At 41.9% G+C, this 15,218-nt stretch overlaps 1 protein-coding gene across 1 annotated transcript in view; it reads right to left on the bottom strand.

Moving 5' to 3' along the window:
• LOC146577017 (protein NLRC3-like) overlaps positions 1–15,218 on the bottom strand; it is a 543,118-nt gene that overhangs the window by 99,091 nt on the left and 428,809 nt on the right. The gene's annotated exons all lie outside the window — the stretch shown is intronic.

The following is a 15,218-nucleotide window of genomic DNA, read 5'->3' as shown; positions in this document are numbered from 1 at the left end:
GTCATTATGCTCTCAAAGACAACCAAGACTGAGGGAAGGCAAAATCAGTAGGAAAATAACTTCACTACAAAATAATTCATTATGGTAAAGAGTTTATCAGATGAATGAGTAGCACTGCAAAGGTGACTGTGAAGAAAGGATGTATGCACATCATGTATTATTTTGAATTTACCCCCTATGTAGGCACTTGTGTCTTGCGGGGTTATTGACTCAGAGGATGTCCCCGCAGAGATGCCTTCGGCCACAGGGCGCCCACTGTTTTGGCTGAGGGCCAACTGCTCAGCCTCTGTGAGTGGTGGTGGTGGAGGACCCCCACCTGTTTTTCGGGCCTCCGCTTTTTTTCTGTTGGCTATAACGGGCCACATTTGAGCATACAGAGTAAGCAAATATGTACTTGTAATGTGCTCAGATAATTTCAATAAGTGCTTACAGAAAGAAAGTTAATGTAGCCTCTAACTGCAATTGATTTACATGGGACAAACAGACCAAGCACTATGGCTCATAATACAATTACACCTTACCTGTTTGGACTATATTTTTATATTTCATTTTTACTTGCTGCCAGGAACGTTTGGGGCCTGTTGGGTTGCACCTGTGCTCACATCACATCACAAAATAAAATGTATAAAATAACAAATAAAATAACATATGATAAAATAACGTGTTAAATGGGTGGAAATCCCTAGATCAATGTTTATATTAACACTCACGCATTGACTCTGTCGGCTATGTTTTGCCATGCATGCTCCCTTTCTTTTGCAGCTGTGGCTGTGTTACTTTTTTCCACGGAATTTGCATGTTATCGGCATATGCTGCCATCAGAATTTCGGCCTCAAGCGCTGTGAAATACATTGACCGCGCCTTCTTTCCCTCCGTCTCCATGGTGACTCGCTTAATCTGTGCTCCGCTTATCAGGGCTTTATGTATCCTCATCCGCGCGCTTCACTTGGGGTTAAAGCAACTCCGCGTTGACTGAACTAATTGTTATCAGCCTTTCTGAAACCGAATATTCCGAGTTGGACAGTTCGGGGTTACTCAACCCTGCGTATCGTTTTTCACTCTGAGTTTTCTGAACCGGCTTCCTGAAACAGGGCCCAGGTACACGGATTCCACACAAAGACGTAAACACAGCACAGACCCGACGCATCAGAATTAACTTTGTCTTTCTCGGCTTTCTCACCCGACGGCCCGTAGACGGACACGCTGTCGGAGCTTAGCGATCCTGATGCGTCCGGTCCGCGCTGTGTTTACGTCTTTTTGCGCTGATTCTGAGCTGCAGGTTTTGTCTCTCCAACCAAAATTCACCGAGCTGAATTTTGCTGTTTTGCTTCCACGACTATTAAAATCGCACTTCATGCACAGCTAGCTCTCTCTCTCTCTCTCTCTCTGTACTTCAAGAACAGTTTCCCGTCTCCAATCTCTGTTTTCTGTATTATTCATTCGCTTATTACCCACCAGTCTACCGTTGTTTACAGCGCTGTGGCTGCTGTCTTTTTCTTTTCTTTTTCTTTTTTTCACTTAAATGACCTCGAACAAGAAAGCCTGTTTTTTCTGTTGTTCAATACTGAAGAAATTTAAACTTTATATGCAGAACATTGTAGAATATTTTAAGGTTATCTGCTATAAAAAGCCAGACCAGGAAAATCTCCTTCATGTTTTTCTGTGTTTTATTCTCAGTTACTTTCACACAAAGGCATCTGCTGTGATGCTCACAATTCTGATGAAGTCAGTACTGATAAATGATCAGAATTATAATATTTCTGACTGTCTGAGGCTAAGTTGAATCGAATCGGGACTTTGAAAACCGGAATCGAATGGATTATAGAAATCAGTGATGATACCCAGCCCTAGTGAGCAGCCTAGGCACGACAGACGTGGATGTAGCTGTAATAGGAAAAGAACTATTGCTAACTTTTCTGTTAAGTTAAGGCCTGATCCTTCTGAAATTCATAGCCAGTGCTCTGACACGGTGTCATCAATCTTTGAATGCTGAAAAAGCACAGTGTATCCAGAAAAACACATTATATTATATCAATTATTATAAAATTTGTGCACGCCTAACTTTTGTGCCGGTACGCCTAACTTTTTAAAGTAAGGCGTACTGGTACGCCCATGGCAAAAAGTTAGTCTAGAGCCCTGCGCTCTGAGAACACGCCCGGGGATGCCATCAGGGCCTGCAGCCTTGTGGACATTGATCCTGTTCAGCACCGCTCCTACATCGGTGGGGGAGAGAGTCAGAGGTTGGTGGTCTGGCGTCATGTCTGCTTTGGTTGTGGTTGTGGGTTCCCTCGCTCAAAACGAGCATAAAAGTTGTTGAGCTCGTTGAGGAAGGAGACATCAGAGGATGCGGGGGAGGGTTTGGTGGTCCTGTAGTCTGTAATGGTCTGGAGTCCTTGCCACATGCGTCGGGGGTTGGAGTTGGAGAAGTGTTCTTCTACCTTCTTTTTGTAATGGTGTTTGGCTTTTTTGATGCCCTTCTTTAGATTAGCCCTGGCTGTGCTGTAGGCGTGTGCATCTCCTGACCTAAAGGCGGTGTTGGGGGCGTTCAGGAGGAGACGAACATCCCGGTTCATCCAAGGCTTCTGGTTGGGGTACATGGTGATCCGTTTCTGGGTGGTGACACTGTCTGTGGTTTCGGAGATGTAATCCAGTACAGATGAGGCGTACTGGTCCAGGTCTGTGTGGGTGAACATATTCCAGTCTGTGTTTTTAAATCTGTCCTGGAGCACTGCGTCTGTCCCCTCTGGCCACACTTTAATTGTCCTCACAGCAGGTTTCACACGTTGGATGAGTGGTGAATACCTAGGTATGAGGAACAGGGAGAGATGGTCCGATTGTCCAATGTGGGGGAGGGGTGTGGCTTTGTAGGCTCCAGCCAGGTTGGAATACACATGGTCTAAAGTCTTGTCTCCTCTGGTGTGGCAGGAGACATGTTGGTGGAATCTGGGGAGGACTGTCTTTAAGTTGGTGTGGTTGAAGTCGCCAGCAACAATAAAAGCAGCCTCGGGGTGTTTATTCTGGTGTTTGTTAATGGCTGCAGAAAGTTCTTTCATGGCCAACCTAGCATTAGCGTCGGGGGGGATATACACGGCAGTGAGTATGATCGAAGTGAGTTCTCTGGGGAGATAATAAGGTCTGCATTTGACCATTAAAAACTCCGCATTAGGTGAGCAGTGACTCTCAGTAGTAGTGGAGTTCATGCACCAAGCATTGTTAATATAAATGCACAAACCTCCACCTCTGGTCTTGCCGGAGTCATCTGCTAGCCTGTCGGCTCGGTGTGTGTGGCGTCCTGCTAACTCGATAGCATTGTCCGGGCAGCTGTTGTTCAACCATGTTTCGGTGAAAAACATGACATTTGAGTCCATAATCCGTCTGTTGTTAGTGATGGAGAGCCGTATCTCATCCATTTTGTTTGCCAGAGAACGGACATTGGCGAGGAAAATACTGGGTAAAGGCAGCTGGTGTGGTGTTAGCTTTAGCTTAGCCCGTAGCCCTCCGCGCCTACCTCGCCTTTGTTTACGATCTCGGTGCCGTCTGCGTGCACTTCCGCCCGGCCGGGGAGAGTGGGCAGCCTCCGGTGTTCTGGAGATCTCTGGGATGAGTCGGAGATCGGCGATAAAACTGTTGGAGTTGTGAGTCCAGAAGCTCCTGTCTGCTGTAGGTCAGCAACGCACAGCAATTCTGGACGAATAATCCGGTTAAAAGTAGATAAAAAACCGCTAAATAGCAGATTCTGGAGAGACACTGAGCTTCGCGTTGTTCACCCGCCGTCATCTTGTGTGTCTTGTTCAGTGGTGGTCGTCTTTCAGCCTTTCTTACCTTGGCTCTGAGTATTGCACACCTTGTGCTTTTGGGCACTCCAGTGATGTTGCAGCTCTGAAATATGGCCAAACTGGTGGCAAGTGGCATCTTGGCAGCTGCACGCTTGACTTTTCTCAGTTCATGGGCAGTTATTTTGTGCCTTGGTTTTTCCACACGCTTCTTGCGACCCTGTTGACTATTTTGAATGAAACGCTTGATTGTTTGATGATCACGCTTCAGAAGCTTTGCAATTTTGAGACTGCTGCATCCCTCTGCAAGATATCTCACTATTTTTGACTTTTCTGAGCCTGTCAAGTCCTTCTTTTGACTCGTTGCCTAATAATTCTGCACACCTGATATAGGGTGTTGATGTCATTAGACCACACCCCTTCTCATTACAGAGATGCACATCACCTAATATGCTTAATTGGTAGTAGGCTTTTGAGCCTATACAGCTTGGAGTAAGACAACATGCATGAAGAGGATGATGTGGACAAAATACTCATTTGCCTAATAATTCTGCACTCCCTGTATACATTTGAACATTTGCCATAACGATGTAGCTGACGATAGAATTGACAGCAGACAAAATACTTTACAGCTGTACAACTTTATTAAAAACCCATCAATGTATTTTCACTGAAACAAGCAGCTGTTGTTTATGTGCATTAAAGTTATATAAAAATGTAACAGTGCAAATGCAAATTCCTCGCTGACAGTTTAACCAAAAGGCGTTTCCAGTGGAAACTGGCCGACACATCCTGAGCATAACCATGTATAATATCCACTAAACTTCAGAAGAGGTTATACAGTCGTGGCCAGAAGGTTTGAGAATTGCATAAATATTGGAACCTGGAGAAGTTGCTGCTTAAGTTTTTATAATAGCATTTTGCCTGCACTCCAGAATGTTATGAGGAGTGATCAGATGAACTGCATCGTCCTTCTTTGCCATGAAAACGAACTTAATCCCCAAAAAGCCTTACCACTGCATTTCATTGCTGTCATCAAAGGACCTGCTGAGACCATTTCAGTGATCGTCTTCTTAACTCAGGTGAGAATGTTGGCGAGCACGAGGCTGGAGATCATCATGGCTGTATCCCGATTCAGGTTCTGCAGCTTTAAAGTCCTCAAGGGCCGCGTACTCAAAGACCGCTAAGGCCGAAGTGCGAGGCTCGTAGGCTCGTGAAATGGGACGTCTAGCCTCCGTCGCGCTGCCCAGGTTGCCTAGCAACCATGATACTAACAGCTGGAAACGTTTCATACAGCTTTGTTTGACAGAAATGAAGGAGAACATATTTAGTTCATTTGTTTCTACATGAGCTCTGTGTGATTTGATGAGTATCTGAGGCTGAGACCACAGGACTGTGACACATGATTGTTGGGCTTCATTTCTGTGCTGAACAGTCGTTTAAGATTAGCTGTAAATAACAATTAGCTGATGTTGTTCATGAGACTAAAGTCATCTCACTGTGGTAATGTAAATATAATATGGCCAATATTATAGTTATTATATTAATCACTTCACTCACAGACAAGTATCTGTGACAGTGTGTATACAGATGTATCATATATAAGAGACAAATATTGTTCGTTTAATATGTTGGTACTAAATGTGGCTCAGTGCTTACATATATGTGTAAAAGCAAATGTACGAGCTGTGATAACTGTGTCTGATAGAATGAAGAGTAGACTGATATATGAAATATTCCTTTATTGGGTGAGAAAATCAGACCATGTCATAACTGCTGTAAGTCACACATGGAAATCAAATGTGTGATAAGCTGCAGGATTCAAACACAAGTGTAACTTATAAACACATGTTCATACTTTTATTCCACAATCAGAGAGAAAGAAACAGAGAGAGAGTGCAGGACAGACACAGGTGACAGTCTCAGGTGTACACACTGCTACACAACAGCACCAGAGAAGCAGGATTTAGTGTTTGTGTTATTACGAGTGTAAACAAGAAGAGTTCCAGATGGTGCAGTGGACACATGTGTGACTGCTGTGATTAAAGCATCTTTCTTTCAGCTTAACGAGTGAACCGTCAGCTCGTTCAAACACACATTAAAGTGCGTTTGGCTCGACACCACCGAACAGAGGCAGCAATATAACACAGCTAACATTAACAGTGCAGTGGATCCTGCTTGTGCCGTGATGTTCAGGACTGCAAACCGAGCAGCATCACTGACTTTCAGCTTGTTGTGTTTGTGGATATATGACTGACTTTAATTATCCACAAAATCATCACATTCTCTGTCAGATTAAGGTCGACTATTGAACGGCGTATATTTTAAAGGCTTTAAAACCAAGTTAACGCTGAAAGTACAAACATCACTAATGTCACATAACTCTGCCGACAAGGCATAGCTATGGCTATGAAATGCTCTTTGTGTATCACTTCTTCATTATGAAAGATGTCATTAATGCACTAGTAATGTCTCATGTGGAGTATTGTTCAATCATTTGGTCAGCAGCTAATAAGACAGATCTTAACAGACTTCAGTTAGTCCAGAATAAGGCGTCCAGATTAGTGTGAAGATGTTCATACTATACTAATATTGATCAAATGCATAATAACCTTTCTTGGCTTCCTGTACAGGCTAAAATATTCTATGGCTTACTTGTAGTTCTAAAGAAAGCAATTCTGTTAAACACACCACATTTATTCTGCTCAGCTGCAGTATCCAGATGAAATACATCATCATATTACACAGTTTTCAACAAGCTGCAATTTAGTAAATGCTCGAGTTAAAAGTAACGTTTTGTAAAACTGTTACATTTAGAGCAACTTTTAAGTGGAATAAGTTGCCTTAAAAAATTAGAGAATTATTCAAAACTTCAATGAACACTTAAAAGCCGATTTACAGAGCTTTTAGTTGTTGTAAATATTGTAAGACATGATTTGTTTTTGAAATTTGTGTAATGTGCCTCAATGTTATTGATATTATTATTATTATTATTGATTGCTTATATTTGAACAATTGTGAAACCTCACTGTGGATGTAAGAGTGAAATTATGTGGATATCTTGAATCCACTTTATTGTGTAATATTTTATGTGAGTATTTGACGGAAGACGAGCAACATCTGTTGTGGAAGCTAACGGGGTTCCTTTAGAATAAACAAACATAGGATTTATTATCACTGAATAATTCTGTATAAATCTATACAAATTATAGAAATATGTAATAGGAAACAACAAAATAATCTAAATTATAAAATAGTGTGTGTGTGTGTGTGTGTGTGTACAATCAGGAGGGATGGGCATGATTTCAGTGTTTGAACAGTCATGAATTATCTTTAACAGCAGGTTGGATGTAATGTGTTAGAACTACCAGCAGGTGGGGATAAGAGACCTTTAAGGTGTTTGGTGCCACGCTCCACCTTCAGGTTTAAAACTAGTGTTAATGGAGTTTGAAGGTTGAGTTTGTTCCACGACTGCATTTCACTCACTGCCTCTGTTTGTATCTCTGTCACTGCAGGACCAACATGGAGCCAGAAGTCAGCGCTCTCAGGAGGCCGACAAACCTCACAGAAGAAAGGGAGAGAAAAAACACACCTGTGACGAGTGTGGGAAGGGTTTTACTGAGAAGGGTTACCTAAAACAGCATCAGGTCATCCACACTGGAGAGAGACCGTTCAGCTGTGACTTGTGTGGAAAGTCTTTTTCCTGGAAGGATTCTCTAAAAAAACACCAACTCATCCACAGTGGAGTTAAAGCGTACAGCTGTGATCAGTGTGGCAGAGCTTTTACTCACAGTAGCAGCTTACAGAGTCATCTAGTTACCCACTCTGGAATTAAGGCATACAGCTGTGACATCTGTGGAAAAACTTTCAGCCAGAGAGGGAACCGAAATACACACCTACGCATTCACAACAGACATGATGTGTACTGCTGTGAACAGTGTGGCAAAGAGTTTATAACTCACACAGACTTACAACGACACATGTTTACCCACACTGAGGAGAGACCTTATCAATGTGACCTGTGTGAGAAGACTTTTAAAACTCCACATCACCTGAGACAACACCAACAGATCCACACCAGAAACAGACTCTACAAGTGCAGCTACTGTGAGGTATGTATTTATATTGTTATCTTGTCATTTTAGCCTGACTGTTTGGAACAACTCTGCTCATTAAACTGTGTTAGCATGTTAGCAATTCTACTGCATGGAAAAGCAGCTCTGAGTGATTATTCAGATTTTCCTTTCAGTTATGATTTTAGTATTACTGTAGTATTATGGTGGTAGTATTGTAGTTATTGCAGCCCAGTAAACTGAGTGTGTTAACTGAAACAGTCAAATGTAGTTGGACGTCTGCAGAGATGCTCTTTATTTCAGGCGACGTTCAGGATACAAATGTTGAAGGACTGACTTACACTGTCTTTGTGTCTTTGTTTAGAAGCAGAGCGACACAGATGGATCCAGTTCTCAACCCTGTCATCACTGTGGTGGTGTGAAAGACTTTCATTGTGACCTCTGTGGAAAAACTTTCAGTCGGCAAAAGACCCTAAAAGTACATCAACGTAGACACACTGGAGACAAACTGAAATACTGCAAAGAATGTGGGAGAAGCTTCACCACATCAAGTGATTTAAAACGACATGAACTGATTCACAGTGGGGTTAAAAAGCACCTCTGTGATCAGTGTGGGTCATCCTTCACCACTGCATGGAAGCTTAAATCACACAAACGAGTCCACACAGGAGAGAAACCACACAAGTGCAGACACTGTGAGAGAAGCTTCTCACAGTCAGGTAGTCGTAACACTCATGAACGTGGACACATGGAAGGAAACTACAGCTGTGACCAGTGTGACAAGAGCTTCAGGAATCTCAGATCATACTCTGCACACAAACGATCCCACGTTACTAATAAACTGTTTCACTGTTACCAATGTGCCCAAACATTCACCTCATTGTCTGCTCTGTGCAAACATCAGCGCGATCACTCAGGGCTGAAATCACTCCCATCACTGGATCACAGTGAATCTGAAGACACAGAAAGATCCTCTGGTTTCTGTGTCGGACTCAAAAAGCTTGAGATCAGGCTCCACAGAGTTCAGATAGAATCATTTAACCTTTTTTGAACTGAACTGGTTGCTGGGCTGAACTTCTACATAATACAGATCTACATGGGATCTTCTTTTCTGTTTTACTGAGTCAGTTTTGTCCTTTTTTCTCTGTCCTGGTTTTGCTCGTCTGTAAATGATTGAAACTCAGTCAAATAGTTCATTGTTCTCCAGCAAAACGTTTTGGAAACTCATGTTTAACCTTTAAAACTCTGACATGTTTTAGCACACAAGGCTTCATCGGGGAGTTCACTCATGATTGGACCATGAGAACAAAGGTTTTTAGTTCTTTCAAAGAGAGTCTTGGAGATGTTTGATGTTTCTGTTTTTCTGAAACCACCTGAAAGAAAAACTATTTTTCTTGCTTTATGTAGTGTGGAAGTTTTTAATGTTTCTTCATCTGTGATGTTCTTGAATGTGTTCACGTGAAGATGGTACAAATAAACTGTCCTTTCAGCTTTAGCTCCTAATTTATTCATTATTTATGGATGTAGCACAGCAGCCGTCTCTTGATTAACACATGGAGGGCTCGGGATCTGATGGTGTCGTCTCCCTAATTTGCCCACTCAGTAAATCTCACTCATGGCCAAGAAATTGAAATAAACCTTGTTTCCCTGCTGGATAGTGATCCACTGTAACTCTGCTCCTCCTTCCTGTTTAGGATTTCTGTGGCTGAAGTAAAATTCCCTCCATCCATCACTTATCCCAGCTAACCCAAAGTGAAATAAAGTTTTGCTCGTCTTAAAAAAGCATTACAATAATGGGCATTACCAATGCAAACTGAATGATACAGAAGATGAAAGAAGAGACTTTGATCAGTTAATAAAGCTCATGATCTGGATTCATTGTGGCTGCTACACAGATACTTCTGGGTCACTTCTCTCAGTTAGGAACCTTCCTCACCAAACTGACTGTTGGACCACACCCCTGGTTTCATGAGAAATTGTTTCAGCCATGATTTCTCTTCCTGTATTTCAGAGTAAAGACTGAAGTGACAAATGGAAGCATGTTTAAAAAACACAATGTGAGAGAGACGTTGAGGTCCTTAGAAGTTACCCTGGGTTTTTCTGTCACCCTGCTAGATGTTACACACCTTGTTATTGGACTGATTTCTACTGCTGGACTACTCCTGCGGAGAGTAACAATACTCTTACTAATTAGCTCCCTTTCACACCTTTGGGGATATTTATTTTTGTGTTTGCAGCGCTGTGAGCCAGAACAGCGAGAGAAAAATCTGCAACAGCGACGAGCCGAATGCTTACGTGAATCGCAGCAGCTGCACATGTGCTACGCTGAATTAGAGGATATCTTTGCTCTGGATTTCTATTTCTACTTTTTCATTTCTATATGATTCTTCTTGCATCTAAACAAAGATGATTCAATTTGCTAAATGTTGATGGCTCTTCATGCTCAGGTGTAAATGAGACGTAATATTTGCTCTTGGTTTGGTTCTCCTGTACAGAACCTTGCAGTACAACAGAAACCTAAAAACATTATTTGTAGTTGTTATTCTTAGTTGTTCTGCTGCCTAAATACCACAGGGTCTGATTATGAAGTTATTGAGCTGCACATACTTTACAACCTGCTTAAGTTCGAGGTCACAGCGTCTGTAGAGCAGCTGGAACATAATGAAGTCTACAAGGTTAAAGTTTTCTCTTCAGTTATTGTTCTTTCTGCTGCTTGGTTTGATGGATCTGAGAGCTTTTGTTTTTATTATTGTTATTATAATTATCATGAATATTTTACTCTCTAGAAGCTTTAAAATAGTGTTTGTGTTTGAAAAAATTGATTTAAGAATTGAACAGAAACATCTGTCCTTCTGAAAATCGCCCAAAGGCACGGAGACAAAGTCAAAGGATGCAACCTGTAACTTTCTCTTCCTTCATGTCAGGATCATCATCCATGATTTATATAAAATGCATATAGCAACAGTAGCACTTTAGTTTGGACTTTATGATTTCTGTAACTGGAAAATATTATTTTGTTCAAAGACAGAAGTGACCGCATAGTTGCAACATCAAAGGGAAATATTAATTAATTAGCATCAAGTATATTTGTTGCTTAAGCGTTTGCACTATAACTTAAGTAGGATTATAACTTTTAAGGAAGGAAAGATTTCAGATATTTAGTTCACTGTTTCAGTTATTTTATATGAAATTAAAACATTTACGTTGGTCAAATATGATGCTCTAAATCAAATAAAAGTTTGAAAATAAATGATGTATTTTTAAATGCTGCAACAAATGTTCACAAAAAGTAACTATAATTAAAACCAGTTAAACAAAATCAAATGTTTGAATCATGCTTAACCAAATGCCAGGCTGGAGAGCTGAACCTAAAGTATACGTAGAAAGATTTCAACATCTGAGCAGTTTTTAATGTTTTCATCACATATAAATGTCACAGCAGTGGGTCCTGGCCCAATGCTTTGTGTTTTTGGTTTTCTTTGACTCTTGTTTTTCTTGCTTTTTGTTCTTCTTATTTATCAGGCTCTCAGTAATCTTAGTTCTCCCTCCCTCAGTGTTCATTTCAGCCTGTGTTTAGTTTCTGTTCCCGTGTCCCACGTTTCATCGTTTCATGTCGAGTCAGCCCTGTCTCTCTGTTTCCTGTGTCTCCCCAGTCAGCCCCGCCTCCCTCGGGCACTCATGTGTGATACAGAGTAATAAACCTGACTACATTTGCTGCACTCTCTTTATTACCTGTTACTTTAAAATTCATACACTAATTATGTCTGCCCATCTCTCTAATGTGAAGGTCAAAGGTCAACATCCCAGTGACATAAGAATAATCCCAAAGGGGCAAAGGCAGAGGTTAATTTAGCACATTTAGCATTAAGGGTACAGCAAGGATATACTTTTACTTATTGTGGCAGGGGTGTGGTCTCTGGCCTGCTGCAGTGGAGGCTGGTGGCGGGACGTTGGACAGCACAGGTGAGGGTGATGGAGCTCATGACTCTCCCCTTTATAGTGACGGAGGAGACTGGCGTGGGGCAAGCGTGTAGTGGAGGAAGCCGAGGAGAGAGCTGGTTTCTGGCTACAAAGAAACCAGAAAAGATTGCTCGTGGTCAAATGTCAAAGGAGCTTGCAAAGAAAAGCGTCTGGACTTCTTTAAGTTACTTGAAGACGTTTCACCTCTCATCCGAGAAGCTTCTTCAGTTCTAAGGTCAAATGGTGGAGAGTCCCAGATATAAACCTAGTGGGAGTGACCCCCCACAGAGGGACATATGTGCATGTATGCAGGCAAAGACCTGCAGTTAAAAAAAAGCGCCCCTCGACAGCCAAACCCATCTGTTCTCTAATTGGATTGTTACATTGTTGATTGACATGACATTGACCAATCAGATGAAAGGAAGAAAAATAGGGTCAAAATCCGTACTTGTAACTTGCAGGGTTTTTTTTTCTAAGTCCACACACAAATCTTTTTTACGCACGCACAAATATTTTTTACAAGTACAAAATATTTATGACCACATTTTGAGCCCATACGAGAACAACTGAGATCATTTGTCCACAACACGAGGTTAGTTATTAATATACCGTATTTTCACGACCATAAGACGCACTGTGCTAAAAGGCGCAGTCTCAGTTATGTGTGCCCTTACTGTATTTAACACACACATAAGGCGCACTGGACCATAGGGCGCATACAAGTACCGTATGAGTATTTAAAAATAAAGCGGGAGCAAACCTGAGTTCGGTACCTTACTCACATTTCTATTGCCGGTAATCGTCATCATCAACAACACACAAGCATACAAGTGTGCGTATTTAAAACTAAAGCAGGAGCAAAACAAAGTTTGGTACTCACATTTTTATCATCAAACCCATCGAAGTCCTCATCCTCTGTGTCTGAATTGAACAGCTAAATCTCCATCAAACATGCCAGGTTCACTTTCTTCACTGTCAGAGTCACTTTCCGTGCCGTGCGGCTCCTCAGAAATGATGCCGGCTTTTGCGAAAGCTCGAACAACAGTGCCAGCAGACATGTTAGCCCAAGCATCTACAATCCATTGGCAAATTGTGGCGTAACTCTCCCGGCGCTGCCTTCCACTCTTGGTGAAACTGTGGTCTCCATCGGTCATCCATCGCTGGATGTGTTTGTCGCCGATGTGTTTGCTGCAGTAGGAGCGGAAGATGGCCAGCTTTTCCTTATAATCCGCTGGAAGTTGCTGCGCTACCGTAGTCCTGGTCCGGATGGAAAAATGGCACCGTTTCATAAAAAGTGAAAGTGAAACTGCTTTTAGCCGAATGGTGACCATCGAAACGCTTCTCCCGCTCGTTCTTTGCTCGATGATCGCTGTCAGGGGTTTAGACATCTGTTCACAAGTAAGAGAAATAAGACACTGCAGACCGACTCAGAGTTTAAGAACGTGTACACGGGTGAATGCCTCTGAGAAGACAGACACAACGAGTACAGGCTGCTTGCTTTATTTATAGTTCAAAATGGATTACATAGCACTTCCTCTTTTAACGGAAAGGGGAGAGCTCAGGCATTGTCTTAGCTATCTAACCTCTGCACACAAACTGAAAAATAACGACACAGCAGTATTCATGCTTATCTGACATCACAGACACTGAAGTAAAGAATGCATGTATATCCTGTCTTGTCAAACATCTCAAACACTGAAGTAAGGAATGCATTGTGTTTTGTTTAACAATAGGCTTGGTTATGTGAAAATATATGAACACTAGAAAATAAAACACACTTGATTATATTGTATTTCATAAAAATCCTCTATCAATCGCCTTATGTCCGCGGAAACTCAGCTGCGTATTCTTGACCTGTCGGAGCTTGTTTTCCAGCTTCCTCCACTTGCGAACCATCGATTCATTAAATTAACCTTAAATTCTCTCGCCGCTGCTCGATTTCCATGTTCCTCCGCGTAGCTGATGGCCTTCAGTTTAAACTGTGCTTCGTAAGCGTGTCTCTTTGCCATTTTCAGGGTTGTTAAAACAACGATGTCCTGCATAATGCACATACCTGTTCTTTTATACACGTATGTGCGATTGTCCCGGTATATACGATCAACGCCCACACTTCACCCTTTAACGTTCTCATGGTGTTCTCTACTACGTCCTCCTTACAACACATAGGGGGCACTGCGCTATAGGGCATGTGAACTACAAAGTCTGTGACACACAATTTATGCAAACTGCAGTAAATCTGACCTGAAGAAATCCAGTCTTCTGCATGTCGTGGTTGTGACAGCTGCTCGTAGGAGAGTTTGTTTGTAGGAGGTGGAGATGTTCTCAGATCAAGTGCGTAATCGTCTCTTTGTGTAGACGCTAAAAGCTGTGAGCCAAAACTCTCTGCTCTGAAACTCTTCACTCAGTCCTCACGCTGAGAGTTTAGAGGCTGAACTTCTTGTTCCTCCATAACACTTTTCATGAAACAGCAGAAATGAGCTTGTGTTTCTCAGCAGTGCGCACACAGAGAACCGATCCTCTCTGCTCAGTCTGAACAAATCAAAGTGAAACGTCAGTGAAAACACAGCTGCTGATCAAACTGTGTCAGATTAATGCCTCAATGTTTCACTGTGAGGTTAAAAAATACATAAAAATGATTTAAAGAAGTAGGAGGCAGATTTCCACAATAAGAGCACTTTGTTTTTAATATAGCTGTCGAAATTAACGCGTTAATTGCGATAATTAAATTTTGGAATTAATTACGTTAGAATATTTAACTATTTAGCGCAACACGCAGATAAAAAAAAAAAAAAAGTCGCTCCCATAATTCCACTTGATTTGTTTACCGCGCCACTGAAAATGGAGAAGCAGGAACAGGATGGCCTTCTGGATGGGGAATTCAAATACAAGAAGAACATAGATGGGACAATAAACAAACGCATTGTAATTTGCACTCACTGTAGTAAAGAGTTTCAATTTCACCGTTCAAATTCGACCTTGAAATACCACCTTAATGCCAAACACGCGTTTGTCGGGGCAGCAGCTTCACCCGGCCTGCGTCAGACCACTCTTAGTGAACGCAGGCCACTCGGTAAGTCTTCTTTGGACAAACTGACCGACAATATAGCCAAATGGATAGCAAAGGACTGTAGACCACTAAGCATTGTGGAGGACAAGGGCTTTGCGGATGTTTTAAAGGTTGCATCTCAGGACGCGTCCTACAAGCCCCCAGCGAGAAGCACAATAACAATTCGAATCCACGAACTGTATGAAACGGAGAAAAAGAAAAAAGAAGAGGCTTTAGTTCACACAGAATGCGTGGCTCTGACAGGAGACCACTGGACATCATTGAGTAATAACAATTACCTGGGAGTTACTGCGCATTTAATCACTGAAGCCTGGGGTCTGACATCCTTTGCGCTGACTATAATGA

This window comes from Mchenga conophoros, linkage group LG3, assembly GCF_057382185.1.
Source record: "Mchenga conophoros isolate Kocher_MC1m ecotype Shallow Benthic linkage group LG3, M_conophoros_male_GT1.1, whole genome shotgun sequence".
In the NCBI taxonomy this organism is placed as follows: domain Eukaryota; kingdom Metazoa; phylum Chordata; class Actinopteri; order Cichliformes; family Cichlidae; genus Mchenga; species Mchenga conophoros.
This window is presented reverse-complemented; position numbering and strand designations above follow the sequence as displayed.